Raw genomic sequence first — 19,831 nt, 5'->3', positions numbered from 1 at the left:
TGTCATTATTATCATTACCACAAATTCATCTATTTCTTAATACATTGGTTTCTTTCATTTTGAACACTTGCTTGACATTTGTACTGATTAGGTGAATGCTGGAACAAATGATTAAATAATTTTGTAAAATAACACTTTGGCTTGATTCAAAGTGGAAATGTTTATAGTGTTCCCATTAACACCAGATGATGTCAGCCTGACTATTGTGCTGCTTTTTCAAAAACACACGAGTCTGAAAAAAGCCTTCCCAATCCAAAATGAGTCAAGGCTCTAAAAAGACTTTTCTCCATAAACGCCCTCCTCTGTGATTTGGCCCTAGCAGCAAAATCCATGAGGATGCTAGGAGCACAGTGCCTCTGAGTTGGGAATTCACATATCTTGTTATCTGAAGCATCTTCCAGAGAGATGACGGGTGTCACTGTGTGCAAGTGCCACCTGTGTCCCCTCCCAGCCTGGCTCTGTGGGATGTGACATCTCTGTGCTTTGATTCCTATGATTTCTGTCCCCCCTTTTCTTCCTGACCCCTTTTTCTCCTCCAGTTTCTCCTTCCTTTTCTTCCCCCTTCTCCCCCACACTAAGCTAAACCAACTAAACTAACCAAGTAACCCAACTAGATCTCAACCCCAAAGCATCAGTGGTCCTAATGGAGATATAACTGTAGCCTCGGTGCCATAAACTGCCATCCTCACCCAGGAACCACAACCCCCTCCCCCAGCCCTGGACAATGGGAAGGAGGAGATGGTGTCCAGGCCCAGGGAGTAACCTGTGCCAGGGGACAGTTCTCAGTGTTCCTCTCCAAGCAGAGACCAGCTGGCCCCTGCCTAGATCCACTCTGTACAAGCCCCATGTGGACCTTGCCCCAGCCACCTGTGCCTCCTCAGTACCCCCAGAGAACCAGGGGAACCATGGGAGGTAATCACTGTGGTCTCTTCCCTATGTTCTGCGGTGGAGGATGGGGTCTGAAGAAGGAGGTTTTGTTGCAGGCTTCAACATGATATCTGGGGAAGATTATTATCAACTTGTGGGGGAAAGGAAAATCCATTTCTAGTGTCCTCCACGACTAAACTATAAATGGTTAGTGAGCACTGCAGGCCAGAACAGGCAGGTACCTGCCCAGGCCTGCAATCCTGGGTCAAGGAACCACAGTAGGGACCACTGTCCTCAGAATCAGAGGCCCCAGAGCCTGGATCCATAAGCCAGGCCATCCTGGGATGATTTCATGGTGGCTCCTGTAGTATTCTGCTCAAGCTGCTGTAACAGAGGACCACAGACTGGGTGGCTGAACAACAGAAATTTCTTTTCTCACAGTTCTGGAGGTTCGAAGTCCAAGATCGAGGACTGACAGGGCCAGTTTCTGGTGAGGACTCTCTTCCTGGCTTGCAGACAGCTATCTTCTCACTATGCCCTCATATAACTTTTCCTACATGTGTATTCTGAGAAAGAGAGAGAGAGAGGAGAGCTCTCTGGTGCCTATTGATTGAGAGTGCACATGAGTGGGGAGGGGCAGAGGGAGATGGAGAATCTCAAGCAGGCTCCAGGCTCAGTGCAGAGCCCCACGCAGGGTTTGATCCCATGACCCCAAGAACACAATCTGAGACAAAATCAAGAGTTGGACACCCAACAGACAGAGCCACCCAGGCGCCCCTCTGGTGTCTCTTCATATAAGTGCAGTAATCCTATGGACTCAGAGCCCACCCTTATGACCTCACGTAACCTTACTTACCTCCTTATAGGCCCCATCTCCAAATACAGTCACATGGGGGATTAGAGAGAGCTGGACAGGAAAAAGGAATAGGCCATGATACGTCGTATAGATAACCCACTAGCCTGCATATGAGAAGGCCAGGCATCCTCTCCCCACTTCCCTCACCCATGCGCTGGGGAGAATACAGTGAGTACTGTGCACCTGTGTGGTACTTGCATGAGCTCTTGTGTATGTGGAGCCTTGAGACGTAGATGGAGAAGCTCTTGGGAGGCAGAGGCAGGAGAAGAGTAATCTCCTCACTTTTTCATGGTGCTGCTGGAAGCCAGCCCCAGAGCTGGCAGCCCTAGCTGCCATCTCTCTCTGGCATTATGCCTCCCTAGTATCTGTTTCTAAACCTAGACTCTGAGAGAGCCACCATGTGTCTGTTGACCAAAATTAGGGACCTGCTGCCCTTGCGGCTGTTGAATGAAGAGCAATCCAGAGTGTGGCCTGGAGTGCAGGGCAGCTTGGTGGACCTAGCAGCTGCATGGACCAGAAAGACAGCTGCCTGCCTCAGGAAAGAGGGTGTGTGTGTGTGTGTGTGTGTGTGTGTGTGTGTGCATGTGCATGCACATGTATGTTGGAGATGAGGGTCATTGCCATGAGTCCTAGCAATTAGCTATGACTCTGGGAGGCCAGAAATATGGCCCAAGCTGACTGTACAATTCAGCACCTTGGTCCCACTGTTCCCAAAATCCTGTAGTCCTGGCCTAGCACAAGGCCCCTAAGAGACTGGGGAACCAAGTCGGGGATACATGCATTGTGGCAGATGTCCGAGCCCTCTGTAGAGGTGTGCATGTGAGTCTTGTGTGGGGGAAAGGTTAGTTGGTGTGTAATACTGATCCCCACTCTCTCCTGCCCCCTTGGGAAGAGATAACCCAAGAATAAACTGAAGCAGAGCCTTGTGACCTTCACATGGGGTGGGGAAGGCAACTCGGTCCTTATGCAGCCGACACTCCTAGCTGGGTAGCTGGGGAGGTAGATATCTGCTTCTACCCTTGCAGAAAAGAAGCAAGAGGACTCAAGCTTTTAGAAAAGGTAACGATATTTTAAAAGAAGATTAAAATTACTTAACTGGCAGCCACAAATAGGTGTCAGGATTCTCCCATATAGTGCTGACAGCCAGCCCTGATTTGAGTTATATGATGTGTGCTAGCCCCTCAGTTACTTGAGTTGGTCATGCAATATGCTAGACTCAGCCAGACAGCTAGGCAACAGGTATCTAGAGTCCCCAGGGTATGCTAGGCCAGTACAATACTAGACATACAGCAAACCAGACACAGTCCCATCCCAAAGCGGGAGGAGACAGACAATGAGCCACTAACAGAGTAATCAGTAAATTTCACTGTGTACCAGAAGTCAGGTGCCACAGAAAAAGAAAAGTCAGAAGAATAAAAAGAAGAGAGGTGGGCAGTAACAGGGCAGGGGAAGCGGGTTACAGTTGTGGTCAGAGAAAGGCCTCCGGGGAAGGTGACATTTGAGAAAAGATGGAACAGGAGAGAGCCAAGTGGATTTGCAGAGGAAGAGCCTTCCAAACAGAAAGAAGCGCCAGTGTCAAGGCCCTGAGGCAACAAGATCAGGGAGAGTTCATGGGTAAGGTTTACAGGGGGCCAATATGGGAGAGTGGAAAGAGGATGGTTCCACAGAAATCAGGGCCCTCCTCCATATGAAGTTCAAAAAGTCCCCTCACCTCCTGACTGAGCCACAGGCCTTCCCAGGCCATGAGGCCAGCACCTCATGAAGAAAGACTTTATCTCATTGAACACATCCCATTCAGTCTCTGGACTTGATTCCACATTTCTAATTTCAGTCATTAGGACTCCGTTTTCTAGTGGCTCCTTGCCTCACCTCCCCTGTGGTGGGTAAGCTTTCCTTATGTCTGCTTTACCTTTCACTCCCCTGATCATGGTTCATACTCCTTTCAGTACACACACTCTGCTTGGCTGCCTCCAACCCCACCCTCAAAAGGGTCTCCTGACTCAGTCCAGCTCCTGGAATCTTTTACCTCAGAATCTAGAAAACACACTCCCACCCCCTAGTTTTCCTGGACCCAGAGTCAGGGTCAGGACCAGTTAGCCCTCACAGGGCATTAGATGAAATGATTCATCAGATCTTTCCTGGATCCCAAGAGAAATTTCAAAAAATGTAATAAATTCCTCACTGCCCTAGATGCCAAAGCAATGGACACATTTTACCCTTTGTGCAAAACACAATCACAATTACAGTACTATAGGATCTTAACACATTTGGATCGCTCTTTGGGAACATTTATTGCCCTCTTCTACAGAGACACAAAGGAGATAGAGACCCCAGGAAAGACCCTGAAATGTACATGCTTGCAGAATTGTATGCTTTCAGCTTATTTTTTTGTTTTTGCTTTTGTTATTTGACTTATTCTCACTAAAGTAGAATGAAGACCTCTGCTCTGCCCTTCCTGAGCAGAAACATCTAGCAAAATTCATTTCTGATTGAGAGATGCTGTTTTCTCTCAGTAAGTTTCCTCCCCATAGTAACTCTTGCTCAGCACTACCAAAACCCTTGAGGTGTGCTTCAATCCTCACCTTATATTCTCATCCAGGCTTCCTGCCTGCACAGACTCTCCCTCCAGTAAGACTGTACTCTCCCTGAGAGAAGGAGCAGAACACCGTAAACCTCTGCAGGTATTGTCTTGGCCACTGAGGAGCCATAACATGCCAGGCCTTCCACAGACCTGCTGAAGTAGCTTTAAACTGCTTCTGAGTTTCCTGTCAGAATAGCCCGAATGTTTCATCACTTCTAAAGGCCTGAACTCTCAGGCTCCATGGAGAAATGGCTTCATACCCCACGGCAGAGTTGTACAGAGGAAAGTTCTTTATGTGGGATTTGTACCCACATGTAGCTATGCTATAAAAACAAACATCTGCAAAAGCTCTGTGGCTTAAAAGGACAATGTTTTATTTCTCACTCACACTCCGAGTCCGCCACGGGCAGCTGGTGACTCTGCTTCGCTCTGTGTCGCTCACTCAAGAATGCCGGCTGACAGTCCCCGCAATGGGGAGCATCGCTGCTGTTGTGATGGAGTGTATTTGTTTCCTATTGCTCTGATAACCAATTAGCACAAACCTAAGTGGCTTAAAACAACACAAAGGTACTGACTTAGTTATGGAAGTCCACTCCAGAATGGACTAAAATCAAGGTGTTGGCAGGGCTGCTTTTCTTCTGGAGGCTCTAAGGGAGAATCTGTTTCCTTCCTTTTCCACCTTCTACAGGCCACCTGCATTCCTTGGCTCATGGCCCTTCTCCATCTTCCATCAGAGCAAGCAGTGTAGCATTTTCAAATCTCTCGCTCTTTCTCTCTGTTACTTCTGCTACCATGTCACATCTCTCACTCTGACTCTTCTGCCTACCTCTTTTGAGGATCCTTGTGATTACACTGGGCCCACCTAGAGAATCAAGGATAATCTCTTTATCTCAAAACTCCCAACATAATCACATTGCAGTATCCTCTCTGTCCAGTGAAGTAACATATTCACGTGTTCCAGGGATTAAGCTTTAGACATCTTCGGGGGCCATTATTCAGCTTACCACACAGAGTGACAGTGTCCAATCATACACAAGGATATATGCCTCGAAGCATTCACATTTCACACGCTTCTTTGGTCAATCAAGTCACATGGCCACACCTAACTTTTATGAGGCAGGAAGTACAATCTCTCATATATAGAGAATGAAAAGAATAAGAAGAAGCACCTTTAGTTCTTCTTCAGGATTAGGATGAAGAAGAATGCAGAAGGCCTTCAGGACCATGACAGCAACAAAATAAATCTAGATGAACTAAGAATCATACATTTCTATTTGGTGAATGAGTTGTAGATACAGGGAAGCCCTGATTAACTGAATTTTAGGTGGAGATGAGCCCCTTGTCGTTAAGCCAACCTAGCCCGGTGCAGGTAGGTAGAAGAACAGGTCCGCTATAGAAGAAGACATTGTTCCTGGGAGGCAGCCAAGCTTTAAATGACAGTTAGGTCATGATTAAACAAGAGAAAACAAATATAAACCCGCAAACCCAAGAAGTTGAGCAAGTCAAAAGCAGAATAAATATAAAGAAAATCACACTCAGGGATTTTGTAGTCAAAATGCTGCAATAAAGTTAAAGAAAAATGTTAAAAGAAGCAAGAGGAAAAAGGCATATTATATACATACAAAATTAAAGCTGACATCTCATCAGAAACAATGAAGGCCAGAAGACAACGGAACAAAACCTTTTAAGTCCTATAAGAAAAACACCTGCAACTTAGGATCAGTACACTACCAAAAATATCTTTTAAAAATTAAGGCAAAATAAGGCATTTTTAGATAAACAAAAGCTGAGAATCATCTCTGTCAAATTCACACTACAAGAAATATAAAGAAGGTCCTTAAAGTTGATAGAAAATGATATCACTGAGTAAGTCAACAAGAGAGTTAACACAAATTTCAAACATCAGGAGTAAGAGGGGATTTCACTAGCAGTCCTACAGACATAAAGGATTAATAAAGGTTAATAGTTTTTGAACAATTTATGCTAAAAAATACTAACAGGTTAGATAAAATAATACTCCTTAGAAAACAATATCAAAACTGACACAGGAAGAAATAGAAAATCTGAAGATCTCCATGTTGATTTTTAAAATTGAGTGTACAACTAAAACCCTTTTGTGATTGAAACCTTTTCCAGTCACAGATGGTTTCGCTGGTAAATTCTATCAAACTTGCAAGGAAGAAATTATACCAATTGTACACAGACTGTTTTTAGAGAATAGAGAAGGAAACCATTTCCCAATTTTTAAATTTTTTGGCCAGCCCAACCCTAATACCAAAAGCATAGAAAGACATTACCAGAAGAGAAAACCACAGACCAATATCCCTCATGAACACAGACACAAACATCCTTAACAAAATATCAGCAAATTTAGCCCAGCATTCTTTTTAAAAAGGATAATACAACATGACCAAAACCAGGGAAATTTTCCCAGGAATGTAAGGTTGTTTAAGTTTTTTAATATCAACCAATATAATTCATCACATTGTCAGAATAAAAGAAAAATCATATGAGCATCTCAATAGATACAGGAAAAACGTTTTACAAAATCCAGTAGTTCTTCAGGAAAAAAACTCTCAGCACGCTAGGAATAACAAAGAAACTTCCTTAAAAAAAAAAAAAATTCCTCAACCTGATAGAGCAAACTTCAAAAAACCTACAGCTAATAGCATACATAATGATGAAATATTGGAAGTTTCACCTTAAAATGAAGAGCAAGGCAAGGCTTTCTACTCTCACCACTTTTTTTTTAATTTTTTTAATTTTTATTTTTTAAGATTTTATTTATTTGAGGGAGAACAAGAGAGGGAGAGCACAAGGGGGGGTCAGAGGGAGAAGCAGACTCCCTGCTGAGCAGGGAGCCCGATATGGGACTCAATTCTGGGACTCGATCCTGAGACTCCAGGATCATGACCTGAGACGAAGCCAGTCACTTAACCAGCTAAGCCACCCAGGCATCCCTACTCTCACCACTTCTATTCAACATTGTACTAGACATCACTATTCACTGGGACAGTAGGGCAAAAAAAATAGGCATAAAGATTGGAAAGAAAGAATTAAAACTGTCTAGAACTAATAAGTGAATTTAGCAAGGTCTCAGAATACAAAATACAATATTCAAATGTAAATTGTATTTCTATGCACTTGTAGCAAACAAGTAAAAATTAAATTAAAAAATATCATTTCACAAAAACGGCCAGAGGGAACACTTTGGGGTATTGAAATCTCATTTTTGAAGGTGCTAACGCACAGTCTGAAAATAAAGAAAGCAATTCCATTAGAAAAGCATGAAAGGAATAACATACTTAGGAATAAGGAGGCATAAGACTTGTATGCTGAAAACTACAAAGCATTGCCGAAAGAAATTAAAGTAGACCTAAGTAAGTAGAAATACATCCCATTTTCATGTATTGGAAGACTTAATATTGCTACTCTGACTGTAGTACCCAAAAGCAATATGTAGAGTCAGTGCAATCCTTATCCAAGTCCCAATGACATTTTTTTTTTACAGAAATAGAAAAAAACCTAAAATTTAAATAGAATCTTAAGAGACTGCAGTTGCCAAAGTAGATTTAAAAAGAACAAAATTGAAGGACTCACACTTCTTTTTTTTTGTTTTGTTAGATTTTATTTATTTATTGGACAGAGATAGAGACAGCCAGCGAGAGAGGGAACACACGCAGGGGGAGTGGGAGAGGAAGAAGCAGGCTCATAGCAGAGGAGCCTGATGTGGGGCTCAATCCCACAACGCCGGGATCACGCCCTGAACCGAAGGCAGACGCTTAACCGCTGTGCCACCCAGGCGCCCCAGGACTCACACTTCTTGATTTCAAATGTACAGGTATTTCTCCAACAAAGATATACAAATGGCCAAAAAAGCACATAAAAAGATGCTCAACATCACTAGTCAGCAGAGAAATGAAAATCAAAATCATAACAAGATATCCCTTCTTACTCACTAAAATAGCTATAATAATTATAAAAAACAGTAATAGAAAATAAACTCTGTTGGAAAGGATGTGGAAAAATTGGAATTGTCATGCATTGCTGGTGGGAATATAAATTGTGTAGCCACTGTGGAAAACAGTTTGATGGTTCCTGAAAAAGTTAAACGTAGAATTACCAAATGATACAGCAATTCTAGTTCTAGGTATATACTAAAAAGAACTGGGAAAAAGTATTCAAGCAAACACTTATACACGAGTGTTCATAGCAGCACTATTCATGATAGCTTAAAGGTGAAACAACCCAAATGCCCATCAACTGATGGAGGGATGAACAAAATGTGGTTTACCCACACATACGATGGAATATTATTCAGCCATAAAAGAACTGAAGTACCGACACCTGCTACAACACGGATGAACCTTAAAAACATGATGCGAAGTGAAAGAGGCCAGATGCAAAAGGTCACATATTACATGGTTCCGTTGATAGAAAATATCCAGAATAGGTAAGTCCATAGATACAGACAGCAGTGTAGTGGTTGCCAGGGAATGGGGAGAAGAAATAGATACTGCTAATGGATATGTTTTTGGGTGGGGCATTATGGAAATGTTCTAAAATTAGATAGTGGTGCATACCATTCTGAGTATACTAGAAATCACTGAAGTGTACAATTTTAAATGATTTTATTGTATGTAAATTATATCTCAAATTTTAAAATTCTATGCAAAATAGAACTGCACACCAAAAAAGTGAATACTACCTCTGTCCAACTATTAGAATGGCCAAAATCCAGAACACTGACAACATCAAATGCTGGAAAGGATGAGGAGCAAAAGGAACTATCATTCATTGCTAGTCGGAATGCAAAATGGTACAGTTACTTTGGAAGACAGATTGACGTGTCATACAAAACTACACCTACTACATGATCCAGCAATCATGCTCTCTGGTATTTACCCAAAGCAGTTGAAAACTTATGTCCACACAAAAACCTGTACAGGCTTGTTTATAGCAGCTTTATTCACAATTGCCAAAACTTGGAAGCAACCAAGATGACCTTCAGTAGGTGAATAGATAAGTAAACTATGGTATATCTAGCCAATGCGGTATTATTTATTACTAAAAAGAAATGAACGGGGGAAAAAAGAGTGATCAAGACATGGAAAGAAATGGAGGAAACTTAAATGCATATTACTAAGCAAAAGAAGCCAATCTGAAAAGGCTGTGTATAATTTCAGCTATATGACATTGCAGAAAACGTAAAACTATGGAGATAGTAAAAAGACCAGTGGTTGCCAGGGGTCGGGGGAGAGAAGAGATGAATAAACAGAGCACAGAGGATCTTATGGCACTGAAAATACACTGTACAATACCAGTGTGATGGATACATGTCATTATACATTTATACAAGCCCTAACGTCATACTCAAAGTAATTTGTTCAAGATGGATAACAAATCTAAATAGAAAAGGGAAACTAATGGTTCTAAAAGAGAGCATAGGAAAATACCTTCATGACCTTGAGGTCGGCAAAGATTTCTTAGAATACAAAAAACACTAACCATACAAGAAAAATAGTGATCTAAAAAAGGGCATCAAAATTAAAACTCAGCTCATCAGAAGATAGCATTCAGAGAATGAAAGGAATGCAGAGCCCCGATGACCACTACAGCCGCAGGCTCCAGCAACTTTTACTGGCATCTCAATCTCCTCCTCCAAGGCTTGAACCATGTAAAAGACCGTGTTAACAACTGCCCATCTTTTCTCACTTAGATTGACAGATTGACAGTTTGTAAAGGACACGTCTGGCCCCGGACAGTTCAAGAGCTTTCCTGCCTAACATTAGTTTCAGGAGTACAACATAGGGATCTAACATCTCTCTGCAGCATGCTGTGCTCACAAGCGTAGCTACCACCCGTCACTACACAACGCTATTACAATTCCGTTAACTACATTCCCTATGCTGTACCTTCTACCCCATGGCTTACTCATCCCATAACTGGAAGCCTGTATCCCCCACTCCCCTTACTCATGTTGCCCATCCCTCTACCACCCTCCCCTCTGGCAACCATGAGTTTGTTCTCTGTATTTATGGGTCTGTTTCTGCTGTTTGTTTTGTTCTTTAGATTCCACGTAGAAGTGAAACCATATGGTATTTGTCTTTCTGTGTCTGACTTCTTTCACTTAACATCATACTCTTTAGGTTCATCTGTGTTGTCGGAAATGACAAGATCTCATCCTTATTTGTGACTGGGTAATATAGTCCATTGTGTATATATACCACATCTTCTTTATCCACTCGTCTATAGACGGACACTTAGGCTGCTTCCATACTTTGGCTATTATAAATAATGCCGCAGTAAACATAAGGGTGCAAATATTTTTTTCAAATCAGTGTTTTTGTTTTCTTTAGGTAAATACCCAGTAGTGGAATTACTAGATCATATGATATTTCTGTTTTTAATTTTTGGGGGGACACTCCATACCGTTTCCCGCAGTGGCTGCACCAATTCACATTCCCACTGACAGTGTATGGGGTTCCTTTTTCTCCACGCCCTCACCCACACTTGTTACCTCTCTTGTCTTTTTGATTCTAGCCATTCTCAACCTTCTTTTTAATATTCAGTTGGTAGCCAGGTTCCAGGCGCAAAAGGCCTTAAGAATCACATTTTGAAAATCAATGAAATTGACAGTTCTGAAACTGCTGCGTAATTCCTCCGCTTGCTCAAGAAGCATCTTCTGTAAAACTGTATACCGTGACTACTACGGCACCTCCTATGTGGAGCCCCTCACGAAATTCTTTTACATGAAATTTCACATAAGCTGCACAACATGCAGGGATTATTACCTTCATTTTCAGACGAGCACATTAAGATTTCTGAGCATTCTGGTAACACCCTCGTAAGTGAAGGCCTGGAGCTTAAACCCAGATCCTCGGCCTCCAAATCCAGCACTTCCCACCTCATTGTCAGGCCTGGCTGTGAAATGATGTTGAAAATATTATCAGTCACTAATTCTGCTTTGTGAGCACAGTGACAAATCCATGTGCAAACAGAATTTACAGAACAGTGGTGAAAACAGTCAGACGTTTTGCCCATCCCAACATGACCATGCGCTGTCAACATAGAGCTGCCGGAGGTTCTAGGAAACCTCAGGTGTTGTTTTCTGGAAGTAAGCAGCACTAGGACCTCCAGATGGAGCAGACCAGCCAGGTTTGCTTCAACGGGGGATCACTAGTCACCAGCAGAGAAGTGAGCAAACGGCCTCAAGAGAGAATCTCATCAGGCCATCCCTCTGGGCGTGGGCCTTGCTCAGGAATAAGCTTTAAGACATGGGCGACACTCCACTGCTCTGTGGCTTTTTGACTGGCTGATTGTTTTGAGCCTTCTAGTCCTTGTTTCATTTTGAAATGCCAAAGTCATTGCTAACTAAATGAGACAAACTGTGAGGAGCGTTTGACCAGGGATTGGGCATCCAGAGGACTCATGAAAAGTCCTGCTGACACCCCCCTGGTTTTCTGTCCTGACTCCTACACAGGTGAAGGGTATGTGATGGACCAGGAAGAACAGGAAACCAGGAAGAAGCTGGCAAAGGGTAAAAAACAGAGGGATAGGACTGAGGTGTGAAGAAGCCCAAGAGACAAGAGAGCTGGAACGACAGCTGGCAAAACAAAACGGTGAGATGTTAGCGTTGCAGTGGCAGGGCATGTCTGCGTGACGCGGCTCGGGGTGCATATTTCAGAGTTTCAAAGGCATTGACCAGCCCGTTTTTTTCCTTTGAACCGAAAATCTTCCTAACTTGATTCCATGATGCTGGAATGATGTGTTATGTGCCAAATAGACAAATCAGAGCATTACTGTTGGAGATATTTCTACTAAGAACAAAAAAAAGCTTCTCTGTACTTCCCCTTGATAATCTCTCTCCCCTTCTCAAATCCTACCGTTCCCCATTAAACAACAGCACAAGAAACATGACGGATACAGAGTCACATGTATTTACAGCCTCACAAATTACTCCAGGGGACAATGGGCCAGACTTTGCATATGCACAGTAAGATGAGGAATCTGCTCATTTGGGTTTTGTCACATCTAGCTGTTACTGGAGATTACAGCTTCATTATCACAGTTCCTACAAGTAGAATGTGGGGGAGCTGGTGAGCATTCTGAGTCATTTCCAAAAATGCTTCTAAGGGAAATTCTGCAAATAATACTATTTCTCAAGGGAGAAACAATTTTGACAACAATTTCCTTTTCTCAAGTTACACCAGGTAACATACTACTTTCTGAATTAGAAACAAGATGAACCAGAATTTTTTTTTTTTTTTAGATTTATTTCCTTATTTGAGAAAGAGGGAGAGAGAGCAGGAGGGAGGGGCAGAGGGAGAGGCAGTCTTTTAAGCAGACTCCAAGCTGAGCGCAGAGCCCGTCTCAGGGCTTGATCTCACGACCCTGAGATCGCTACCCGAGCCAAAACCAATAGCACAATGCTTAACCGACCAACCCACCCAGGCACCCCCAAACCAGAATTTTTAAAGTGAATGGACTATGGATTGTATAATAGATATTTAAAACAGCAGTAAAGGAGGCTAAAGTGTATCAGTTTCACTTAGTAAGTGGCTGATACTCTCTCTTGCCTGTGGCTTGAAAGCAGCATTGAGGATCCATGATAAAATTTTCTTCAATGACATGTGATCCAGCAGTTGCTGTCCCATTGCAGGTTTTAGGATGACTTTTTTTTTTTTTTTTTTAAGATTTATTTATTTGAGAGAGAGCCGGGAAGGGGCAGAGGGAGAGGAAGAGAGGGGAGAGAAATAGACTCTCTGCTGAGCATGGAGCCCCACACAGGCCTCGATCTCACAACCCAGAGATCATGACGGGAGCTAGAATCAAACTGGACACTCAACTGACTGAGCCACGCAGGTGCCCCTAGGATGACGTTTTTAAAAAGCTTTTGTTTTTTAAATAAACTTTTAATTAGAACAGTTTTAGATTTACAGGAAAGTTGCAAAGATGAAGAATTGCCACATAACCCCACATGCATGTAGTTCCCTCGATTATTAACTTCTTTTATTAATATATTTCCTAGAATTAATGAACCAATACTGATTCATTATTATAAACTAAAGCCCATGCCTTCCTCAGATTTCCTTAGTTTTTGCTTAATGTCCCTTTTGTGTTCTAGGATCCCATTTAGGATGCCATGTTACGTTTAGTCATCATGTCTCCTTAGGCTCCTCTTGACTGTGACGATTCCACAGGCTTTCCTTGTTTTTGATGACCTTGACAGTTTTGAGGAGCACTGGTAAGTTCTTTTGTAGACTGTCACTCAATTGGGATTTGTCTGAGGCTTTTCTCATAACTGGGCTGAGCTTATTGGATTTTGGAAGGAAGACCACAGAGATGAAGTGCTATTCTCATTACGTCTCATCAAGAGTGGGTGCTATCAACGTGACTTACCACTGTGGGCGTTAATACGATAATGTTTTACCTCACTGAGGAAACAGGGAGCTCCCTGATGGCTAGGCCAGAACCCCAGCCCCTAGGTGTGTGTAGGAGAGGTTGTAGGGTGTTGGGCCTGAGCTCCAAACTCCACGACAGAATTTAAAAAGTGGAGAAACCTGAGGAGGCAGGCACCTGTGCCTCCCAGGAAGCCCCCGAGATTTAGTCTGCTGAGTGACAAGATTGCTTCCAAGGTGGGAGAAGGTGTGCTGTGCCCCAGTTTTGACTGTGCGAGGAAGCCCAGTGACTGGGGGTGGGTGGGTTGGGAGATGGGGGGGGTTCGGGTGGGAGTGATTTATAAATGTGGGTATTTACTTAGCAGGCAGAGGCTATGTTTAAAATGCAAGCCCAGTTAAAGGAGCATCTTAAGTCAATCAAGGCACAAGCATGACACAGATAAGGCACAAACCAGTCTGGTAGGAGAAACGTGTCTGAGGTTTGAGTCCATGGGTTGGAAGCCGCAGAGCATGGGGCACCCAGGCTACCCTGAAGAGGGTTCCACACAGCTCATGGAAGGCAGGGCTCTGGAAGGCCGGAGCCAGCCAGGCCTGTAATGAAACTGTCTGTAGAGGGCACTGGGCATCCACCATGCTTCCTTCCTGATCTCCGCTGCGCTGTGGCAGTGAGGGTTAGCATTTCCACTCATCTCTCCTTGCTCACACTCAAGGACTCTGCCTGGCCTGCAGGCCAGAATTCTCTCAGGCTATGGGTTTCCACATATGTTCCTGCGTGGAAAGTCCCCAGGCTGCCCCAGGATGTCCTCTGCAGTGTCCCATCCTGTCCTCCCGATTGCAGCTGCAGGCGACCTATGCCACATCCCTCCTGCCTGAGTCACCGCCCCAGGCCACATGCTGCCTTTCCTCCAGCGTGGCCTGGAGACCGGCCGCTATCCATTCCATCCTGTGGCTGGTGCCTTTCTTCTTCAAAAATACTACATTTATTTTTGCTGCCTACATGAAATGGCAATTTATTATCCAAGGAAAATTTTTCCATACTTAAGTTACCCCCTTTCCTTTCCTACCTCCTGCTTAAGCTCTAGCTTATCCCATCCCTGCTGGGCCCCACTCCTAATTACATTATTTGTATACTTCTTTTTCCCTGGTTTTCCTTGACAGTTATAACACCATTTTGGTCAAAAGGTTAGCCTGTCCTTTTGTGGGGGAGGGGATCCAGGTACTCCCCAACCACCAATCAGCGCACTTCTGACCTTCTCCTTCTTGCTTATCAGTGTCTTCTCTCCTTGACCACCTTACTACCCTTCCTGTGGAGGAGGGTTCCGTTCCCCATATGAATGGATGGATGAATGAAAAATGAACAAGTGCGATGATGCCAAATGTCTAAACCAAGTGATTTTTAATTTGTTGAATTAACCAGAATTTTGAGACCAGATGGATCTTATTTATCTTAAATAATTGGCAGGCCCCTGGAATCGTGTCATATGGCATTTCAAGTTTAAAATACTTACAATACATAATTTGAGGCTACATTTTGTGCCAATTACTAGATTCTGGAGAAGGAAAAAGAATGCCAATGGTTTTAGAAAATTTATGGGAGGAAAACTTGAAATTAAAAACATTCTCAAAAATTAAAACATTGCATGTACTATAAAAAAATTTCTTCGTAGCCATTGACATTTTACCCAGATATGATAGCAATACTGCCTCGAATCCCCACAGCATAACTTAGGTCAGGGGGTGCTTATTCTAAGCACTCTTAAGAACTGTTCTATAAATACGGAATGCCCGTTATGTATCAGGCAACAGTACTAGTAATTTCTAGTCATTTTCCCCTGTGAAAAGGAAATAGTTCTGGTTTACTCACTTTTACTGGCTCTACCGTGAGCCAGACCCTGCTCAGTATCAGGCTTCCTGCCCTCGAGGATCTCAGCCTGGTGACCGTGCCAGGCAGCAAACATGGAGCCTGTGCACTGTGCACTTGGGGGAATTCTGGGGCAGGGAAGACAGACAGAGGCTTTCTGAAGGAGGTGACTGCTAAGCTAAGTGCTGAGGGATAAGGGAACTCTCCAAGTGATAGTAGGCAGGAAATGAGCTCGCCACATTGTGGGAAATGAACGTTGCTTTGAACACAACTTATCTGAAAGAAGACATGAGACCAAAATGTAACTGGGAATGAAAAAGCACTCCTCTATAACCAGGATGCGGGCCTGGGGACGTGAAGTCTCAGTCCCTTCCTCAGAATCTGCTCTCCAGGAAGTGGTGAGGCTTGGTGAATGGGGATTCCAGAGAAGCGAGGCACATCCTCCCAGACACCTTTCTCCTTCCAGCCACCTCATGACCAGCTTGGACCATGACTCCTATGCAGCCTTTGGGCACACTGCCCAACATCCCTGTGCTGTTTCTTTGGGTTCTTCTCCCAGCTCTTGTGAAATGCAAATACTGCCGAGCAAAACACGTAAATGAGTTCGTGCTGGCCTCAGCATCATGTCCATGGTGGCAAGAGAGCGTTTGCCTGTGGTGTGGGGGTGGCATAGACAGAATGGGATTGGGCAACTCCTTACGGAAAGGATGGTCCAGGGCCCCTGGGGAGAAGGTGAGAGGCACTTTGAGCTCTTCTCTGGCCCTGCCAGTCCCCACTGACTCTGATTTAAAAGACAAAACAAAAGTTATAGTTTTGGGAATGATGCTGGGTCACAGAATCTTCAGAAATGGAAGGCATCTTACCACTCATCGCTCCCACTCTCCCTCCCCTAATTTAATCAAGACAATTTTTGTTCCTTTCCTTTAGAGTGACTCATAAGGGAACAAAATAATCGTTTAAATAAAAGTCACATCTGGCAGAGCCATTGAGCATTTTTAGTCTAGCTGCTGGTTTTCACTCTAATGTTTATGAAGCATATAAGATGGGCAAGCCTCACTGCTAGGTATGGTAATACCAACAAAAGCTAGTTTAAATTAAATGTGTCCACCCTTTAGGGAAAGTGTATTGGTCAGGGTTCTCTAGAGAAAGAACCAGTAGAATGTGTGTATATATGAAGAGAAAGAGATTTATTTTAAGGAATTGGCTCACAGGATTGTGGGGCTGGCAAGTCTGAAATTTCAATGGCAGACCAGCAGGCAAGAGATCCAGGGTAGGGTTGATATTGAGTCCAAAGGGAGCCTGGAGGCAGAATTCCCTCCTCTTGGGTGGTCCTCAGTCTTTTTCTCTTAGGGCCTTCAACTGATTAGATGAGGCCCACCTACATTATGAAGAGTAATGATTGATTCAAAGTCTACTGGTTTAAATATTAATGTCATCTAAAAAAGCAAATCTAGACTGGTGTTTGACTGAATATCTGGGTATCATGGCCTAGCCAAGTTGCACATAAAGTTAACCATTCCAGGACATTAATTACATGGACATGTGCACTTACATGGTGTCCTCGTGTTCCATCCAGGCAAGTCCCTGTGTTCCTTCTTGCTGTTCTCAGGTAGCTCCACACCAACTGTCTTCTGCCAGAGGAAGTAGGGCCTGGAAGGAGGCCTGAGCGTGGGTGCAGGGGGCCGGCCTCACTGCCCTCCCTACCTCCTAGCAGCTGTGTGGTTTCGCCCCTTGAGCTCCAGGTTCCTCAGGTAAGAGTGGACACACTGCTATCCCGACGTCACAGGATCGCTGTGGGCATTACATAAGAATAACAGCCGGGTGTGCTTTTTATTTCCTGGGTGCGCTGCTGCGCTGTCAAGGAGCCTTAGCGGACCCTGACATGCGGCCGGACAGAGCGTCTCGGGTCTTGGTAGACAGGGCGGGCGGTGAGGGGCTTTCCTTGTGGACCCAGGAAGCCCGGAAGGGAGGGTTCCACCTCAAGGACAAGCCTGCATTCCACGGGAAGGTGAATACTCCCAACCCAGGGCGCCTAACTTTACTGTTTTACTCTTTTAAAATGACTACATGCTCTTTCCCCCAAATTCCAGAATTTCAGAGTAAAAAGTTTAAGTTCCCCTTCTTCATAGCTCCTACCCCAAATCCACTCCCTTCTTCAGAGGAGATTATTCACTCCTTGACATGAATTCTTTCACATCTTTTCTTATTGATGTTTTTGTTACTACAAAAATGGGGTTCACCAATGATTTTGTGATTCTTTTTCATGTACTTAGCAATATGCCATTCATGGTTTTCATGTCTAACTCTGACTTTTCATATATCGTGGGTTTTTTTCTATTAGAGAAAAAAAGATAAAGAAGGAAAATAAATAAATAAGCTCCTTATAATTAAAGATGAACCTTGCCAGAGGCCTAGGAAATCAGCTTTCTGAGAGTGTCCACACTGTGCAGCCCCCTTCCTCGGAGGAGGGCCCCGGCCCCAGGCAGTGCGGCTATGAGGGCCTGCCTTCGCTGTCCCAGAACCAGCGTGCACCCAGATGCCCCATGGACACATTCCATTCCTTGCCTCTTCCTTCTGTTCCTGTAGCCATGTTTGCCTCTGAGGCTGAGCAAAGCTGATGGCCCCTGCCACTCCACAAGCAGAGACAGCAGCATCAAATTTGAAGGAAAATGGTAATGAGTGGCACAAATACTTAGGTTATTGTTTCTTTGTAAAACCTTCCAGACAAGCAAGCAAGGAGTTTGGGGGAAGAGCGCTAATGTGTACTTTTGGGACACCTCGTTTTCAAGGTCTGATATTGTCTCTAAAGGGACTTTTTCTTTGAAAAGACCAGAAACTCTGTCATCTTTATCTCTAGTTAGCAGCTTCCTTCCCAGTTGTTATGAGGGGAGATATCAGTCACCAAGGCCTTGGTTAGATCTCTGAAAAAAGCCCTTGCCGTGTTCCCTATCACAAAGCCCCAGGCATGCCCTTCTGCATTCGAGCTGGAAAGATCCAAGGCTCTGAGTCCCCCGGGCTGGTGGAGGTGACTCATCTCTCTGACCCTGAGTGGAAGAGAGTGGTGTGTTTGGTACACATGGTGCGCCTGTCAGCAGTCAGCATCCTGTTGGCCAGGAAAGGACTACCTCTTCCCAGGAAAGGCTTTGTCCGCTGCGGACACAGAAGCACCAGTGGACAGGGGCCACTGAGTCATAGCAGAAAACTGGCTGAGTCCTGGGCTTCTGTGTTTGCAGTGGGAAGAAAGTTGCCCCATTTTCACACCCTGCCACCAAAACAAGTAGACAAACTTGCCCCTTTTCTGTTTTTAAGGATTTTATGGCCTGTTGCAGGGAAACAAACAATGGTAACATATGTGATGAATACCAAGAAGGCATAAAGCAGCAGTGATTTTTTTTAAAGATTTTATTTATTTATTGGTCAGAGAGAGAGAACCACACAAGCAGGGGGAGTGGCAGGCGGAGGGAGAAGCAGACTCCCCACTGAGCAAAGAGCCCGATGTGAGACTTGATCCCAGGACCCTGGGATCATGACCTGAGCTGAAAGCAGACACCTAACCAACTAAGCCACCCAGGCGTCCTAAGCAGCAATGATTTTGAAGAGGCCCAGACGGTCATTTCTGTCAGCGCCTCCTCTCCCTGTTACTCCGATGGAGTTCATGCATCAGAGTCCTCTCCTGTCCACCCTCATGACTCCTCTCTTCCCCTGGCCTCAGTCACAGACGGCTTATTTATTTAGCTAGTTATTTACTCCTTCCCTTACACCATTAAAAAAAAAAATTGAACCAGCTTATAAAAATACACAGAACAGAAAATGGCATAAATGACCAAGATAAGGCATGAAGAAGACAAGGAAAATAGTTGATAGAGCCAGCGGTAATATGAGCACGTGGAGACGTCTATCATGTGATGTTGTTCAGTTACCACAGGTGGGCTGCAAATGTGGATCTAAGAGCCATAGAAGCCAAAGACAGGAGAAAGAAAGAAAAAAAATTTTTTTTTAATTTTAAAAACAACAGAGAAAAAAGAATCAGGCAGAAGGAATACATCGGTGAGTCAGGAAAAGACCTGCCTTTCCAAAGCAGAGCCCGGAGGGAGGTGAGTGATCACAGTTCACAACTTGCCAGCGTGGGCCAGAAACTGAATTCAATGCTCTTCTGACATTTTCTCATCTGATCCTGGCCATGATGTGGGGTAGATACTATTATGATGCACAGATTAGAAAACTGACAGTTTGAGAGTAAGTTAGCAATTTGCCCAAGACCAGAG

At 44.0% G+C, this 19,831-nt stretch overlaps 1 long non-coding RNA gene across 1 annotated transcript in view; it reads left to right on the top strand.

Moving 5' to 3' along the window:
* The window catches only part of LOC130543954 (uncharacterized), a 62,985-nt gene extending 43,388 nt beyond the window's left edge, over positions 1-19,597 (top strand). The window contains exons 2-4 of the long non-coding RNA XR_008959755.1: positions 11,788-11,926; positions 13,432-13,551; positions 17,176-19,597. This is a non-coding gene — a long non-coding RNA (uncharacterized LOC130543954). The remainder of the gene's footprint in view (positions 1-11,787; positions 11,927-13,431; positions 13,552-17,175) is intronic.
* Positions 19,598-19,831: the final 234 nt, after the last annotated feature.

This window comes from Ursus arctos, unplaced genomic scaffold (assembly GCF_023065955.2).
Source record: "Ursus arctos isolate Adak ecotype North America unplaced genomic scaffold, UrsArc2.0 scaffold_17, whole genome shotgun sequence".
Lineage (NCBI taxonomy): Eukaryota > Metazoa > Chordata > Mammalia > Carnivora > Ursidae > Ursus > Ursus arctos.
The sequence above is the reverse complement of the archived record's forward strand: the minus strand, read 5'-3'. Positions and strand labels throughout refer to the sequence as shown.